The sequence below is a fragment of the Pelobates fuscus genome, chromosome 9 (genome assembly GCF_036172605.1).
Source record: "Pelobates fuscus isolate aPelFus1 chromosome 9, aPelFus1.pri, whole genome shotgun sequence".
Classification (NCBI taxonomy): domain Eukaryota; kingdom Metazoa; phylum Chordata; class Amphibia; order Anura; family Pelobatidae; genus Pelobates; species Pelobates fuscus.
This window is the reverse complement of record NC_086325.1, coordinates 57,384,129-57,403,163: the sequence shown is the minus strand read 5'-3', so window position 1 is coordinate 57,403,163 and position 19,035 is coordinate 57,384,129. Positions and strand designations below refer to the sequence as shown.

Here is a 19,035-nt window from a genome sequence, read left to right as displayed (position 1 = left end):
AAAGCACGTTTCTAGATCAGAAAGACACTGAATCTGTCTGGAACAAGTAGATCCCAGCGCTTGAGCAGACAGGAATGTTTGACAGTGGGAAAAATAAAGGTAGGCGTGGCAAGTGAGGCGTTTGGAATGTGGGTGCTGAGAGAAAATCTAAGCGCGCATGACTCAAACGGTAGACCCGAAACCCTTCTATTTGCCACAAGGAAGTTGGCGACGTTGAAAATGGACTTCAACACTAAAGTAAGAATTCAAGGTGAATTTCAAACTTGCGGTCAAATTAGCCAAACTGGAAATATTTTCTACAAATGTTCTCTAAGTAACCTATGTTTTCCATTCAGCTACTCTTGCCTTAAATTTAAAATGTATTTGGTGAACCAGAACATTTTTTAAGCTTAGACCATGTCTTTTCCCCTTGCTTTGAATTGTCACTTTTCAGTGGAGAAGAATGGCTTAACCTGCACCAAACGCTTAAGTGCCGACAGAATTGCAGGTAACCCCTCTTAACATTGGTGATCTAAAAATCATGGGAGCGCCCGAACAGGGACTTGAACCCTGGACCCTCAGATTAAAAGTCTGATGCTCTACCGACTGAGCTATCCGGGCTCTTGGAGCGTCGCTCTGCTGGCGCTCCGTGCGTGCCTGGTAACATGGTCCAATTGAAAAGCTACTTTCGGCTGATTGAAAACGTAGCACTGCCTGTCAACCAGAAAACTACTGTGCGCTGCACTGCTCACCTGCTTGTAAATTGAATCTCTTCTCCCGGCTTACACACAAATTGCTGCAAATCATTGTCAGTTTCAACACCTTCACCCCTTGCTTGAGTGCTGACAAGCTGTTTCAAGGTATCCGGGAGGTCTCCTTCCTCTTTGCGTATGATGCTGACTTCACATCCATTTCAAGGAGACAATTGACTTTGCATTTTCTCAAAGCACGTTTCTAGATCAGAAAGACACTGAATCTGTCTGGAACAAGTAGATCCCAGCGCTTGAGCAGACAGGAATGTTTGACAGTGGGAAAAATAAAGGTAGGCGTGGCAAGTGAGGCGTTTGGAATGTGGGTGCTGAGAGAAAATCTAAGCGCGCATGACTCAAACGGTAGACCCGAAACCCTTCTATTTGCCACAAGGAAGTTGGCGACGTTGAAAATGGACTTCAACACTAAAGTAAGAATTCAAGGTGAATTTCAAACTTGCGGTCAAATTAGCCAAACTGGAAATATTTTCTACAAATGTTCTCTAAGTAACCTATGTTTTCCATTCAGCTACTCTTGCCTTAAATTTAAAATGTATTTGGTGAACCAGAACATTTTTTAAGCTTAGACCATGCCTTTTCCCCTTGCTTTGAATTGTCACTTTTCAGTGGAGAAGAATGGCTTAACCTGCACCAAACGCTTAAGTGCCGACAGAATTGCAGGTAGCCCCTCTTAACATTGGTGATCTAAAAATCATGGGAGCGCCCGAACAGGGACTTGAACCCTGGACCCTCAGATTAAAAGTCTGATGCTCTACCGACTGAGCTATCCGGGCTCTTGGAGCGTCGCTCTGCTGGCGCTCCGTGCGTGCCTGGTAACATGGTCCAATTGAAAAGCTACTTTCGGCTGATTGAAAACGTAGCACTGCCTGTCAACCAGAAAACTACTGTGCGCTGCACTGCTCACCTGCTTGTAAATTGAATCTCTTCTCCCGGCTTACACACAAATTGCTGCAAATCATTGTCAGTTTCAACACCTTCACCCCTTGCTTGAGTGCTGACAAGCTGTTTCAAGGTATCCGGGAGGTCTCCTTCCTCTTTGCGTATGATGCTGACTTCACATCCATTTCAAGGAGACAATTGACTTTGCATTTTCTCAAAGCACGTTTCTAGATCAGAAAGACACTGAATCTGTCTGGAACAAGTAGATCCCAGCGCTTGAGCAGACAGGAATGTTTGACAGTGGGAAAAATAAAGGTAGGCGTGGCAAGTGAGGCGTTTGGAATGTGGGTGCTGAGAGAAAATCTAAGCGCGCATGACTCAAACGGTAGACCCGAAACCCTTCTATTTGCCACAAGGAAGTTGGCGACGTTGAAAATGGACTTCAACACTAAAGTAAGAATTCAAGGTGAATTTCAAACTTGCGGTCAAATTAGCCAAACTGGAAATATTTTCTACAAATGTTCTCTAAGTAACCTATGTTTTCCATTCAGCTACTCTTGCCTTAAATTTAAAATGTATTTGGTGAACCAGAACATTTTTTAAGCTTAGACCATGTCTTTTCCCCTTGCTTTGAATTGTCACTTTTCAGTGGAGAAGAATGGCTTAACCTGCACCAAACGCTTAAGTGCCGACAGAATTGCAGGTAGCCCCTCTTAACATTGGTGATCTAAAAATCATGGGAGCGGCCGAACAGGGACTTGAACCCTGGACCCTCAGATTAAAAGTCTGATGCTCTACCGACTGAGCTATCCGGGCTCTTGGAGCGTCGCTCGGCTGGCGCTCCGTGCGTGCCTGGTAACATGGTCCAATTGAAAAGCTACTTTCGGCTGATTGAAAACGTAGCACTGCCTGTCAACCAGAAAACTACTGTGCGCTGCACTGCTCACCTGCTTGTAAATTGAATCTCTTCTCCCGGCTTACACACAAATTGCTGCAAATCATTGTCAGTTTCAACACCTTCACCCCTTGCTTGAGTGCTGACAAGCTGTTTCAAGGTATCCGGGAGTTCTCCTTCCTCTTTGCGTATGATGCTGACTTCACATCCATTTCAAGGAGACAATTGACTTTGCATTTTCTCAAAGCACGTTTCTAGATCAGAAAGACACTGAATCTGTCTGGAACAAGTAGATCCCAGCGCTTGAGCAGACAGGAATGTTTGACAGTGGGAAAAATAAAGGTAGGCGTGGCAAGTGAGGCGTTTGGAATGTGGGTGCTGAGAGAAAATCTAAGCGCGCATGACTCAAACGGTAGACCCGAAACCCTTCTATTTGCCACAAGGAAGTTGGCGACGTTGAAAATGGACTTCAACACTAAAGTAAGAATTCAAGGTGAATTTCAAACTTGCGGTCAAATTAGCCAAACTGGAAATATTTTCTACAAATGTTCTCTAAGTAACCTATGTTTTCCATTCAGCTACTCTTGCCTTAAATTTAAAATGTATTTGGTGAACCAGAACATTTTTTAAGCTTAGACCATGTCTTTTCCCCTTGCTTTGAATTGTCACTTTTCAGTGGAGAAGAATGGCTTAACCTGCACCAAACGCTTAAGTGCCGACAGAATTGCAGGTAACCCCTCTTAACATTGGTGATCTAAAAATCATGGGAGCACCCGAACAGGGACTTGAACCCTGGACCCTCAGATTAAAAGTCTGATGCTCTACCGACTGAGCTATCCGGGCTCTTGGAGCGTCGCTCTGCTGGCGCTCCGTGCGTGCCTGGTAACATGGTCCAATTGAAAAGCTACCTTCGGCTGATTGAAAACGTAGCACTGCCTGTCAACCAGAAAACTACTGTGCGCTGCACTGCTCACCTGCTTGTAAATTGAATCTCTTCTCCCGGCTTACACACAAATTGCTGCAAATCATTGTCAGTTTCAACACCTTCACCCCTTGCTTGAGTGCTGACAAGCTGTTTCAAGGTATCCGGGAGGTCTCCTTCCTCTTTGCGTATGATGCTGACTTCACATCCATTTCAAGGAGACAATTGACTTTGCATTTTCTCAAAGCACGTTTCTAGATCAGAAAGACACTGAATCTGTCTGGAACAAGTAGATCCCAGTGCTTGAGCAGACAGGAATGTTTGACAGTGGGAAAAATAAAGGTAGGCGTGGCAAGTGAGGCGTTTGGAATGTGGGTGCTGAGAGAAAATCTAAGCGCGCATGACTCAAACGGTAGACCCGAAACCCTTCTATTTGCCACAAGGAAGTTGGCGACGTTGAAAATGGACTTCAACACTAAAGTAAGAATTCAAGGTGAATTTCAAACTTGCGGTCAAATTAGCCAAACTGGAAATATTTTCTACAAATGTTCTCTAAGTAACATATGTTTTCCATTCAGCTACTCTTGCCTTAAATTTAAAATGTATTTGGTGAACCAGAACATTTTTTAAACTTAGACCATGTCTTTTCCCCTTGCTTTGAATTGTCACTTTTCAGTGGAGAAGAATGGCTTAACCTGCACCAAACGCTTAAGTGCCAACAGAATTGCAGGTAGCCCCTCTTAACATTGGTGATCTAAAAATCATGGGAGCGCCCGAACAGGGACTTGAACCCTGGACCCTCAGATTAAAAGTCTGATGCTCTACCGACTGAGCTACCCGGGCTCTTAGAGCGTCGCTCTGCTGGCGCTCCGTGCGTGCCTGGTAACATGGTCCAATTGAAAAGCTACTTTCGGCTGATTGAAAACGTAGCACTGCCTGTCAACCAGAAAACTACTGTGCGCTGCACTGCTCACCTGCTTGTAAATTGAATCTCTTCTCCCGGCTTACACACAAATTGCTGCAAATCATTGTCAGTTTCAACACCTTCACCCCTTGCTTGAGTGCTGACAAGCTGTTTCAAGGTATCCGGGAGGTCTCCTTCCTCTTTGCGTATGATGCTGACTTCACATCCATTTCAAGGAGACAATTGACTTTGCATTTTCTCAAAGCACGTTTCTAGATCAGAAAGACACTGAATCTGTCTGGAACAAGTAGATCCCAGCGCTTGAGCAGACAGGAATGTTTGACAGTGGGAAAAATAAAGGTAGGCGTGGCAAGTGAGGCGTTTGGAATGTGGGTGCTGAGAGAAAATCTAAGCGCGCATGACTCAAACGGTAGACCTGAAACCCTTCTATTTGCCACAAGGAAGTTGGCGACGTTGTGGCAAATAGAAGGTAAGAATTCAAGGTGAATTTCAAACTTGCGGTCAAATTAGCCAAACTGGAAATATTTTCTACAAATGTTCTCTAAGTAACCTATGTTTTCCATTCAGCTACTCTTGCCTTAAATTTAAAATGTATTTGGTGAACCAGAACATTTTTTAAGCTTAGACCATGTCTTTTCCCCTTGTTTTGAATTGTCACTTTTCAATGGAGAAGAATGGCTTAATCTGCACCAAACGCTTAAGTGCCAACAGAATTGCAGGTAGCCCCTCTTAACATTGGTGATCTAAAAAACATGGGAGTGCCCAAACAGGGACTTGAACCCTGGACCCTCAGATTAAAAGTCTGATGCTCTACCGACTGAGCTATCCGGGATCTTGGAGTGTCACTCTGCTGGCGCTCCGTGCGTGCCTGGTAACATGGTCCAATTGAAAAGCTACTTTCGGCCGATTGAAAACGTAGCACTGCCTGTCAACCAGAAAACTACTGTGCGCTGCACTGCTCACCTGCTTGTAAATTGAATCTCTTCTCCCGGCTTACACACAAATTGCTGCAAATCATTGTCAGTTTCAACACCTTCACCCCTTGCTTGAGTGCTGACAAGCTGTTTCAAGGTATCCGGGAGGTCTCCTTCCTCTTTGCGTATGATGCTGACTTCACATCCATTTCAAGGAGACAATTGACTTTGCATTTTCTCAAAGCACGTTTCTAGATCAGAAAGACACTGAATCTGTCTGGAACAAGTAGATCCCAGCGCTTGAGCAGACAGGAATGTTTGACAGTGGGAAAAATAAAGGTAGGCGTGGCAAGTGAGGCGTTTGGAATGTGGGTGCTGAGAGAAAATCTAAGCGCGCATGACTCAAACGGTAGACCCGAAACCCTTCTATTTGCCACAAGGAAGTTGGCGACGTTGAAAATGGACTTCAACACTAAAGTAAGAATTCAAGGTGAATTTCAAACTTGCGGTCAAATTAGCCAAACTGGAAATATTTTCTACAAATGTTCTCTAAGTAACCTATGTTTTCCATTCAGCTACTCTTGCCTTAAATTTAAAATGTATTTGGTTAACCAGAACATTTTTTAAGCTTAGACCATGTCTTTTCCCCTTGCTTTGAATTGTCACTTTTCAGTGGAGAAGAATGGCTTAACCTGCACCAAACGCTTAAGTGCCGACAGAATTGCAGGTAGCCCCTCTTAACATTGGTGATCTAAAAATCATGGGAGCGCCCGAACATGGACTTGAACCCTGGACCCTCAGATTAAAAGTCTGATGCTCTACCGACTGAGCTATCCGGGCTCTTGGAGCGTCGCTCTGCTGGCGCTCCATGCGTGCCTGGTAACATGGTCCAATTGAAAAGCTACTTTCGGCTGATTGAAAACGTAGCACTGCCTGTCAACCAGAAAACTACTGTGCGCTGCACTGCTCACCTGCTTGTAAATTGAATCTCTTCTCCCTGCTTACACACAAATTGCTGCAAATCATTGTCAGTTTCAACACCTTCACCCCTTGCTTGAGTGCTGACAAGCTGTTTCAAGGTATCCGGGAGGTCTCCTTCCTCTTTGCGTATGATGCTGACTTCACATCCATTTCAAGGAGACAATTGACTTTGCATTTTCTCAAAGCACGTTTCTAGATCAGAAAGACACTGAATCTGTCTGGAACAAGTAGATCCCAGCGCTTGAGCAGACAGGAATGTTTGACAGTGGGAAAAATAAAGGTAGGCGTGGCAAGTGAGGCGTTTGGAATGTGGGTGCTGAGAGAAAATCTAAGCGCGCATGACTCAAACGGTAGACCCAAAACCCTTCTATTTGCCACAAGGAAGTTGGCGACGTTGAAAATGGACTTCAACACTAAAGTAAGAATTCAAGGTGAATTTCAAACTTGCGGTCAAATTAGCCAAACTGGAAATATTTTCTACAAATGTTCTCTAAGTAACCTATGTTTTCCATTCAGCTACTCTTGCCTTAAATTTAAAATGTATTTGGTGAATAACCCCCTTTGCGTGTACCAGAACATTTTTTAAGCTTAGACCATGTCTTTTCCCCTTGCTTTGAATTGTCACTTTTCAGTGGAGAAGAATGGCTTAACCTGCACCAAACGCTTAAGTGCCGACAGAATTGCAGGTAGCCCCTCTTTACATTGGTGAGCTAAAAATCACAGGAGCACCCGAACAGGGACTTGAACCCTCAGATTAAAAGTCTGATGCTCTACCGACTGAGCTATCCGGGCTCTTGGAGCGTCGCTCTGCTGGCGCTCCGTGCGTGCCTGGTAATATGGTCCAATTGAAAAGCTACTTTCGGCTGATTGAAAACGTAGCACTGCCTGTCAACCAGAAAACTACTGTGCGCTGCACTGCTCACCTGCTTGTAAATTGAATCTCTTCTCCCGGCTTACACACAAATTGCTGCAAATCATTGTCAGTTTCAACACCTTCACCCCTTGCTTGAGTGCTGACAAGCTGTTTCAAGGTATCCAGGAGGTCTAATTCCTCTTTGCGTATGATGCTGACTTCACATCCATTTCAAGGAGACAATTGACTTTGCATTTTCTCAAAGCACGTTTCTAGATCAGAAAGACACTGAATCTGTCTGGAACAAGTAGATCCCAGCGCTTGAGCAGACAGGAATGTTTGACAGTGGGAAAAATAAAGGTAGGCGTGGCAAGTGAGGCGTTTGGAATGTGGGTGCTGAGAGAAAATCTAAGCGCGCATGACTTAAACGGTAGACCCAAAACCCTTCTATTTGCCACAAGGAAGTTGGCGACGTTGAAAATGGACTTCAACACTAAAGTAAGAATTCAAGGTGAATTTCAAACTTGCGGTCAAATTAGCCAAACTGGAAATATTTTCTACAAATGTTCTCTAAGTAACCTATGTTTTCCATTCAGCTACTCTTGCCTTAAATTTAAAATGTATTTGGTGAACCAGAACATTTTTTAAGCTTAGACCATGTTTTTTCCCCTTGCTTTGAATTGTCACTTTTCAGTGGAGAAGAATGGCTTAACCTGCACCAAACGCTTAAGTGCCGACAGAATTGCAGGTAGCCCCTCTTAACATTGGTGATCTAAAAATCATGGGAGCGCCCAAACAGGGACTTGAACTCTGGACAGGATCCATGGCAAAACTCCCATGGAAAATGCCACAGTTGATGTAGAGTCTGGTTTTAATCCATAAAGGGCATAAATCACCTAACATTCCTAAATCACAATGGATATGGATTGACACCTGACATATGACATATTGACACCTTGACATATGGATTGACACCTGTCCTCAGAGACCCTGATACACACTGACACAGAGCAGATTAGGGACTATTCCCCCTACATAGGGTCACTTGTCATATATGGATTGACACCTATCCTAAGGATCCCTGATACACACTGACACAGAGCAGAATAGGGACTGTTCTCCCTACATAGGGTCACTTGGCAGATATGGATTTACACCTATCCTAAGGATCCCTGATACACACTGACACAGAGCAGAATAGGGACTATTCCCCCTACATAGGGTCACTTGTCATATGGATTGACACCTATCCTAAGGATCCCTGATACACACTGACCCAGAGCAGAATAGGGACTGTTCCTCCTACATAGGGTCACTTGGCAGATATGGATTGACACCTATCCTAAGGATCCCTGATACACACTGACACATAGCAGAATAGAGACTGTTCCGCCTACATAGGGTCACTTGGCAGATATGGATTGACACCTGTCCTCAGAGACCATGATACACACTGACACAGAGCAGAATAGAGACTGTTCCCCCTACATAGGTTCACTTGGCAGATATGGATTGACACCTGTCCTCAGAGCCCCTGAGACACACTGACACAGAGCAGAATAGGGATGTGGAATAGTACCTGGGGAGCTGGGGGGTGCCGTTGATGTGGAGCAAGACGCAGCAGCAGAAGAGGACTTAGCCAAGGAGGTTATGGAAGAGGATGGAGTAGGAGGAGTAGAGGAGGTGGCAGCAGGCCTGCCTGCAAGTCGTGGTGGTGTCACCAACTCCTCTGCAGAGCCACGCATTCCATGCTTGGCAGCTATCAGCAGGTTTACCCAATGCGCAGTGTAGGTGATATACCTGCTCTGACCATGCTTTGCAGACCAGGTATCAGTGGTCAGATGGACCCTTGCCCCAACACAGTGTGCCAGACATGCCATTACTTCCTTTTGCACAATCGAGTACAGGTTGGGGATTGCCTTTTGTGCAAAGAAATTTTGTCAGGTACCTTCCACTGCGGTGTCCCAATAGCTAAAAAATTTTTGAACGCCTCAGACTCCACCAGCTTGTATGGTAAAAGCTGGTGGGCTAGGGGGGGCGTGTCCTAACTACTGAAGCGAGAAGTCGCCATGCGTACGCCAGGCATACCGTACGCAACATGCAGGAGGCAGAGGGAATCCTGGGGCAACTGGGTCTCCCCCCAGACTCGCTACTCACATCGAAGCCTCCAACAAACTCCATGCTCCCTCCATATTGGGGCAACGCCGAGGCTCCAACATTTGTCCCTAGAAACCTAGCCGGGACATCATGTGCAACTTGAATGGAAAACGGGACTAACAGGTCAACCCTGCTTACGGAGACTCTCAGGTCATTGATCGTGTCAAGAGGAGGGGAATAACTTCCTGGCAAATTCTTTAAAAAAACGTGCAAACATGAATCCTGAAAGTACAGAAAGACAAAACCACAAGAAGAATTTTTTGAAGACGACAAATAGCTGTGTGATATAATGTAGAAACATTTTATTCACCAGATAAAAAGAAAACAACCGACTTAATACAGTTTTTTATAACTTTGCTAGTTTTGCATTTAATTTTTTAGCCAGTACTTCCTTGAGATATTGCACTGAATATAGTAAACTCTTTAGTATGTTACATTTAGTTGCCAGAAAAGCTAAATAATAATTTTCACATTTGGTAGATAGCTTGTGCGTGCTAATATTCATACTTGCATTTTGAATTTTAAGGCAGTATTTCTTTTTTATAAGCAGATTTTGATATTTTTGTATCTTTTTAAACATATATTTTCTCAAGCCGCTTTGATAGATTAACATTTCTTTATTTTATTAATCAACGTGCTTAATCGTATTGGTGTACTAATTTCCAGTATATCTAAAAATGTTTTACATATTTTCTGATTTTAATTGCCATGTGTACCTTTCGTATGCCCATGTGAAACGTTTTACCATTTAGGGCCCAGAGTGGGGTCATTTAAACAGATCATACCTCGAGTGCAGAGTGCGTTTAATCTGACTCGTTAATGTTAGTTATTCACTAAGCTTAGTGAAAACATAGTTGGCTTAAAGATGTTTTCTATTCAAGTTTATAACGCTTTGTGCGGCCAAGGTTTCGTTAGACCTGCTCAGCTAAACTAGGACCACATTTTAATTGTATACTCAGTGTAATGTGTAAACGTGGACAATCTCGACATATTTAACTAAAAAATGTGCACGGATTTATGAAAACCACACGCACCACACGCCTGCTGTTATGATTTTTTGCACTGCAAAAATAAAGAATTAAAAAAAGAAAAAAAAGCTGGCGGGCTAATAGTTCGGACAAGCCAGCTGTCAGACGCTGGGCAAGGGGGTGACTTTCTGACATTGTCTTCTTACGCTCAAACATGTCCTTAACAGACACCTGACTGTGGGCAGATGAGCGGGAACTGCTCAAGGCGAGAGACGGAGTGGCGGATGGTTGAGAGGGGGCAAGGAGGACAGCAATGGTTGACGTGGCTGAAGATGCTGGACCAGGAGAAGGATGGCGGCTTTGAGTTTGTGTGCTGCTTGTACTCATGTGTTGATCCCATAGGTGTTTGTGATGTGCGATCATGTGCCTTCGCAAAGCAGTTGTACCTAGGTAGGTGTTGGACTTCCCACGACTCAGTTTCTTTTGGCACAGGTTGCAAATGGCATCACTGTTGTCAGAGGCAGACACACACAAAAATGCCACACTGCTGAGCTCTGCAATGACGGCATTCTGGGGGTGGACACAGCATGCGTTGATTGGCGTGCTGTCGGGCTGACCCCGGGTGCCGATGCATGCTGTCTGACTGTGCCACTAGCTCCTTGCGACAACCTCCCCCTGCTTCCAACTCGTCTCCTCCTCCTCCTCTCTGTCTCCCCATCTGAACTTTTGTCCTGTTCTTCTTCTTGCCGAGCGGGCACCCACGTGACATCCATGGACGCATCGTCATCATCAACCGCTTCACTTGTATCTGACAACTCAGCAAAGGTAGCAGCAGCGAGTACAACATCATCATCATCACACCGTATGTTCATGTGTGTAATGCTGCCTGCCTGAGACATAGACCAGATATGAGTGGCACTGTGCAGTGGCAGAGGTTGGCAGAGTACACGCTGTAGGCCTGACACACCCGCTTGAAGACAACTAACTGCTATTCAATCTATTACAGTGGAAAAAAAAAATTTCTTTTTAAAAGCACGCTATTATCACACCTGATATGAGTGGCAAAGTGGACTGGCAGAGGTTGGCAGAGTACACGCTGAAGGCCTGACACCCAGACGCTTGCAGACAACTAACTGCTAATAGCTTACAGTGAAAAACTTTTTTTGTTTTAAAAGGCACGCTATAGTCACACCAGATATGAGTGGCAAAGTGCACTTGCTGAGGTTGGCAGAGTACACGCTGAAGGCCTGACACCCAGACGCTTGCAGAAAACTAACTACGATTAGCTTACAGTGAAAATTTTTTTTGTTTTTAAAGGCACGCTATAGTCACACCATATATGAGTGGTGGCACTGGGCAAGTGGGCACAGTATTCACTGTGAGCCTGACACAGAAGCTGGCAGACAACTAACTGCTATTAGCTTACAGTGAAAAACTTTTTTTGTTTTTAAGGGCACGCTATAGTCACACCAGATATGAGTGGCAAAGTGCACTTGCTGAGGTTGGCAGAGTACACGCTGAAGGCCTGACACCCAGACGCTTGCAGACAACTAACTGCTAATAGCTTACAGTGAAAAACTTTTTTTGTTTTAAAAGGCACGCTATAGTCACACCAGATATGAGTGGCAAAGTGCACTTGCTGAGGTTGGCAGAGTACACGCTGAAGGCCTGACACCCAGACGCTTGCAGAAAACTAACTACGATTAGCTTACAGTGAAAATTTTTTTTGTTTTTAAAGGCACGCTATAGTCACACCATATATGAGTGGTGGCACTGGGCAAGTGGGCACAGTATTCACTGTGAGCCTGACACAGAAGCTGGCAGACAACTAACTGCTATTAGCTTACAGTGAAAAACTTTTTTTGTTTTTAAGGGCACGCTATAGTCACACCAGATATGAGTGGCAAAGTGCACTTGCTGAGGTTGGCAGAGTACACGCTGAAGGCCTGACACCCAGACGCTTGCAGAAAACTAACTACGATTAGCTTACAGTGAAAATTTTTTTTGTTTTTAAAGGCACGCTATAGTCACACCATATATGAGTGGTGGCACTGGGCAAGTGGGCACAGTATCCACTGTGAGCCTGACACAAAACCTGGCAGACAACTAACTGCTATTAGCTTACAGTGAAAAACTGTTTTTGTTTTTAAGGGCACGCTTTAGTCACACCAGATATGAGTGGCAAAGTGCACTTGCTGAGGTTGACAGAGTACACGCTGAAGGCCTGACACCCAGACGCTTGCAGACAACTAACTGCTATTAGCTTACAGTGAAAAACTTTTTTTTGTTTTTAAAGGCACGCTATAGTCACACCAGATATGAGTGGTGGCACTGGGCAAGTGGGCACAGTATCCACTGTGAGCCTGACACAGAAGCTGGCAGACAACTAACTGCTATTCAATCTATTACAGTGGAAACACTTTTTTTCTTTTTAAAAGCACGCTATATTCACACCAGATATGAGTGGCAAAGTGCACTTGCTGAGGTTGGCAGAGTACACGCTGAGGACCTGACATCCAGACGCTTGCAGACAACTAACTGCTATTAGCTTACAGTGAAAAACATTTTTTGTTTTTAAAGGCACGCTATAGTCACACCATATATGAGTGGTGGCACTGGGCAAGTGGGCACAGTATCCACTGTGAGCCTGACACAGAAGCTGGCAGACAACTAACTGCTCTTCAATCTATTACAGTGAAATTTTTTGTTGTTGCTTTTAAATGCAAGCTTAAGCTATTGTGACACCAGATATGAGTGGTGGCACATGGCAAGTGGGCACAGTATCCACTGTGAGCCTGACACAGAAGCTGGCAGGCAGGCAACTGCAATTACATTACACAGAAAAAAAAAAAGCAGACTGATGTTCTAGCCCTAAAAAGGGCTTTTTGGGGTGCTGTTCTTACAGCAGAGATCAGATGAGTCCTACAGGACTGTAGTGGACACTGAATACCCTAGTCTAGCTATCAATTTCCCTATCTAATGAGCAGCAGCTACACTTTCCCTCCTCTCACTAAGAATGCAGCTTCAGAATGAATCTAAAATTGATGCTGGGAGGGAGGTGGGAGGGTCTGGAAGGGAGGGTCTGCTGCTAATTTGCTGGAATGTGTCTGCTGCCCGTGAGGAACAGGGTCAAAGTTTGCTCAATGATGACGAATAGGGGGCGGATCGAACCGCGCATGTGTTCGCCCGCCGTGGCGAACGCGAACACGCTATGTTCGCGTCCGCCGTGGCGAACGCGAACACGCTATGTTCGCCGGGAACTATTCGCCAGCGAACAGTTCGGTACTTCACTAATGTTGGGTCATCCCCGACATTAAAGGTGAGCATCATATACGTACTACTTCATATAACCTATATCCATGGTGATGTAAGTATATATAGTACATAGCAAAATTCCTCTTGTATACGATTGATATCGGAATTATTAAAACTGTATTTGAAAAAAAATCAAACTTCACAGAAAAAAAGAGGTTATACATATAAACAAATGTGTATTATACAAAGTACAATGAATTTGACTTCAAACTGGCCTTAAAGCCCAGAAATATTTTAAAAGCACCTAACATGAAATAATAATCTAATGACTGCTCTTTGTTTTTTTTTTTTGGTTTTTTTTTAAATAACTCTTACATGCAGCATTTATTTTTCCACAGCTCTCTACAGTACACTGGTTGAATAGGGCTCAGTAATGAGGCACTTGTGACAGTTAAAGGACCAGACTCCAATATAATTTATAGAATAAAGAGAACCACCTGAGCATACATGCATTATGGTTTATAGGACCACCTGAGCATACATGCATTATGGTTTATAGAACCGCCTGAGCATACATGCATTATGGTTTATAAAACCGCCTGAGCATACATGCATTATGGTTTATAGGACTACCTGAGCATACATGCATTATGGTTTATAGAACCACCTGAGCATACATGCATTATGGTTTATAGGAAATGCTTATTGAAATGAATCAATAATATATACAGGACTCAGTGGACAGGCAAATATAAAAGAAAAAAGGAAAATAGAGGTGAAGAAAAAAATAAAAATAGAAATAGAAATGTGGATAAAGATATATAAGATCGCTTCTTAAATGTATCAGCTAATCAGGTCATTACCTCCTATAATCTAAGGAAGGTAGAGTCCACAGGTTGCTGAGATAATACTCTAGTAAAGGTTACTGAACTACTGCAATGCAAGAACCAATACAAAATGTAGAATCCCACAAAGGGTTAAATAATAAGTGATGAGCAGCAAAACTCTGCGCAACAGACAGAGCACCACAGGAAAACCCACCAGCACACAAAACTGTCAAAAAAGGCACACAGAACACAAAACTATAAAAATAACCACAATTGCAATAGTCCCAAAGAAGGCAGCAAACAAAACCAGCATCAGCACCAGGCACACCGGACCGGAGTCCAAAGGGTGCCAAAAGATGCAAAAACCATCCGCTGGCCGGACCGAAGCGAACAAGGACCCCCCGTGCCGAATGCCACCGGACCCCGGCCGCACGCGCCCCACCGCGGCCCAGGATGCACCCCAAAGGCGCCCGCCCCCAGGAATCGCCGCGCGAAGCCGGCATCTTCACACACTGTTTCCCGAGAGCAAGCACCCCCGAAACGCACCCTGAGCCGCAGCGGAACGCACGCGGCTAGAACCCAGCGACACCCAGCACGAGGGAGCCCCCACCCACCCCAGCCCGGCCCGCCAACAAGTGGCCTCCACATCCCCCAACACCCATCGGATTCCACCCCGACACACCCGGCACCGATGCCGACCCCACTCGCCACCCTCCCTGGGACCACCACAACCGCAGCCATCACCACAATTCTATATTCCATGTGCCTTCCCCGACAGCCTCCATGCACCAATAAATTCTCCCACAGCACTCCGTCTGCCGCACGGAACTCCACCACCCACCACCCACTACTTTTTTTGTATTTACATTTTTTTATTCGTTTTTTAAGTAAAGAGTTACATTGTCATATGTAAGGTACAGACATAACATCATACAAATTATATTTAAAGTCAAGTATTGATATATAGATAACATGCATATTTCTAACTTACTAAACTGTTTGTAAATATTTTCAAATTCGTTTGATAACAGCGTACATTCCTAGACTTGGTGTAATTTTATTTACATAGTATCTCAAGTGCTATCATCGGTATTGTGATATCACATTCTAATTATCATTTCCTCTATATTAAGTGGTGTCGCTATATAAAATACAACATATATCAGTAACATCAGGTCATATCCCAGTTATCTTATTGAGAAGTGTCGTGTCATGTGTGGTTTCCGTGTGTGTGTAATTGCGTTTAATCGCAATGGTTACGCGTGTAGCAGTGCAACCTTATGTTTACCTTCCCATTCAAAGTGAGATTATTTTGTCTTTTTGCCCTTTTCCATGAAGGAAATCCAAGGATGCCAGGTTCGTGTGTATTGAGAGAATTTTTTTACCACGGCATAAGTGAACTCCTCCATCTGTTTAATGCCCTCCACTTTTTCAATCCATTCCCTGATGGAAGGAGCTTTAGCTTGTTTCCAGTAAATTGGAATAAGAAGATTAGCTGCCATAAGTATTTGTGAGATTAGCTTATTCTATTTATTATAACTTATGTTTGGGGGTGGTAAGAGAAAAATCAAATGTTCCGGTGTAAAGGGGATTTTGGCATTCGTGATGCTCTGTATAAGTGTATGTATTCTGACCCAATACCTTTCTATAATCGGACATTTCCACCAGATATATGAGTGATTTGCCCCCGACTGGCTGCACCTCCAACATATATCTTTGGATTCCGGATACATCTTGCTCAGTTTCGAGGGAGTGTAATGCCATCTTGTGATGCGCTTGTAATTGCTTTCTTGGGAAACAGTGGCTATGGAAGTTTTGTGCGCTCTAGTAAAAATATTTTCCATTGATCTCCTGTTAAGTTTATTTGTAATTAATTTGCCAAATTCGAGGAATAATCTGGTGTGTCTAGTTTGTTTGGGGCACTTATGTTTGTAATCATCTTGTACATGGTGGATAGCAATTTATGTTTTAAAGGATGGGTTGTGCATAAGATTTCAAAAGCTGTATGCTCCCTATTGCCCCCTGGAATTAAGTGTTGTCCCTTCATAAAGTGTAGTAATGCGTAGTGCATTTGTTGTAGAGCCGTAGGAGGTTTCCCAAGTGTAAGATCTCTCAGTGGAATGAGGGAATTATCTCTCGTTATCTCCTGTAATGTAACGGGATATACATTCTGGTATATTTCATATAAGCGTCTCGGAAAGCCCATCGGGAGTAGGTTTTTTTTTTGTCAGGTAGTAAAGTGGGGAGTGGTATGGGGATATAGGTACGGTATTGTTAATACGTTTCCAACTTTTTAGAGTGGCCACAATTGTGGGATGGTGTTTCTGCGTCATAGGAGTGCTGTGTGATTCATACCAGGGAAGGGAGGCTAGTGGCACGGTGGAATATGATTGTTCTATCGCTACCCATTGTTGTGTTGTCTGCTTCTTTGTCCATTCAAATATCCTAGTCATGTGTATGGCATCATGATATGCTTCTATGTCTGGGACACCCATACCCCCTCGTTCCCTTGGTTTTGTTAAGAATTTGTGTGCTAAGCGTGGTTTTGTTTGTGCCCATATGAAAGCTTGGATGATGCCTTTGATTTTGGTGAAGAATATTTTTGGTAGTATCACCAGCAATGTTTGCATCAAATAGAGTAATCGTGGTAAGATATTCATTTTAATTATATTGATTCTACAGAACCAGACAAAGCATGGCTTATGCCATGTCTGTAGGTCTTTCGATATAGCGGTCATGAGTGGTGGGAAATTTAGGTCATATAGCTGTCCAGTGTGATGGGGAAGGTGTACCCCCAGATATTGAATTGATTTAGTTGTCCATGTAAAATGAAAGTTTTGTTGGAGATATATGTCTGTGGTTTGTGTGGTGAATATGGGGAGAATCTCGCATTTCGTTAGGTTGGCTTGGAAGTTAGATATTTCACTGTATATTTCCATCTCGGTTAGGATCTGTGGGATTGTATGAGTTGGATGTGATATTGTAAAAAGTAAGTCATTCCGCCTCCCCAATCGTTATCCCCCTAATGTGAGGGTGGTCTCGTATGCCTTGTAGGAATGGTTCTAAAGTCAAAATAAATATCAACGGTGATAGCGGGCATCCCTGCCTGGTACCATTCCTGATGTTAACTGCCTCTGTTAGTTGGCCATTTATGCGAATACGGGCTGTAGTAGATGAGTATAATCTGTCTATCCATGCCAACCATCGTGGATTGCATTAGGGACCAGTCCACTCTATCAAATGCCTTTTCAGCGTCAATGGCTAGCAGTGCACTCTGAATTTTTTGGCCCAATGCATTATATTTATGATTTTAGTGGTGTTATTTTTTGCCTCCCTCCCCGGCACGAACCTAGCTTGGTCTGGGTGAATGAGTTCTGGTAATAATGGTTTTAACCTAGTCGCCAACATTTTTGTAAAGAGTTTTAGGTCCACGTTCATAAAGGATATTGGTCTATAACTCGCACAATTCATGGGGTCTTTACCTGGCTTCGGTATTAAGGTTATGGTAGCATCTAGGGATCCCGTTGGGACGGCTAAAGGGTCAATTTTTGCGTTGAATGCTCTGATGAAGGGTTCTACCAACATCTGTGCCATCACCTTATAGTATTTGCCCGTGAACCCATCCGGGCCAGGGCTTTTGCCAGTGGGTATTTGTTTAACCACAGACAGGAATTCTTCCTTTGTTATAGGGCCATCCAGGAATTCTACCATATTCCGTGATATAGTGTTTTTTATTCTGTTAGCGAGGAATTCTTGAATTTTGTCCGTGGGTGTTGGTGTGTCCCTCAGATTGTATAGTGATGAGTAGAAGCTATGAAAGGTTGACATTATTTCTGGCATCCTCTGGCTCAGAGAGCCGTCAGGGCGTCTTATGTCTGAGATAAATGTAGATTGTCTTTGTTGTAATAAGTCTTGTGCCAGTAGGCGTCCACTTTTTCCCCCTTGAGTGTGGTATGTGTGTCTAGTTTTACGAAGTGATTGTTTCGCGTGTAGTTGTAGCGTGGTAGTCAATTCTGTCCTTTTTGAGGTCAGTGTTTTATATGTTTGTAATGACATATCTGCCTGGTGTGTGGTTTCTAGAATTTGAATATCTCGGGTTAGAGATCGTATTCGGGCTTCTGGTAATTTGTTCTGGGCTTTTGCTATTTTAATTAATTCCCCTCTAAGCACACATTTGTGTGCTTCCCAGACAATTTCGGGTCTTGTGTCTTCTCTTGCGTTATCTGCAAGATACTCCTCAACACATACCTTCAGTTTTTCTAATACATCCTGTTTGTTTAGAAGGAGGTCATTTAGTTTCCATTGTGGTTGGGTCTGTGGGATGGTGGGAATTGTTAGGTCCAGAGTTAGCGGGGCGTGATCTGACCACGTGATCAGGCCATAGTTTGCTGCTTTAATTAAACTGAGATGTTTGTGTTGGATATAGATAATGTCTATTCTGGTGTATGAACCTGAAGGAGGGGAGCAAAAGGAATAATCCCTGTCTGTAGGGTGCAATGCTCTCCAGCTGTCATAGAGTCTGGCTTGGTGGAGTATTTCTGTTAGATGTCTACGGGTTGGTTCTAGGTAGGAAGTGGAGGTGGCTGAAGTGTCTAAAGTGTTGTCTGGGGAGATGTTAAAATCTCCTCCCAGTATTAAAACACCTTCCTGGAAGTCTGAGAGCTTGCGGATTATTTTTCTTAATGCCTGGCATTGTTTCTTATTGGGGAG

At 43.8% G+C, this 19,035-nt stretch overlaps 3 non-coding genes across 3 annotated transcripts; all 3 read right to left on the bottom strand.

The window, feature by feature from the left end:
* Window positions 1-527: 527 nt before the first annotated feature.
* Window positions 528-600, bottom strand: TRNAK-UUU (transfer RNA lysine (anticodon UUU)). Its single transcript has one exon. It is a non-coding gene; the product is annotated as a tRNA-Lys (tRNA).
* An 849-nt stretch (window positions 601-1,449) lies between these two features.
* Window positions 1,450-1,522, bottom strand: TRNAK-UUU (transfer RNA lysine (anticodon UUU)). Its single transcript has one exon. It is a non-coding gene; the product is annotated as a tRNA-Lys (tRNA).
* Window positions 1,523-4,215: 2,693 nt separating this feature from the next.
* Window positions 4,216-4,288, bottom strand: TRNAK-UUU (transfer RNA lysine (anticodon UUU)). The gene has a single exon. It is a non-coding gene; the product is annotated as a tRNA-Lys (tRNA).
* Between the last annotated feature and the right edge of the window lie 14,747 nt (window positions 4,289-19,035).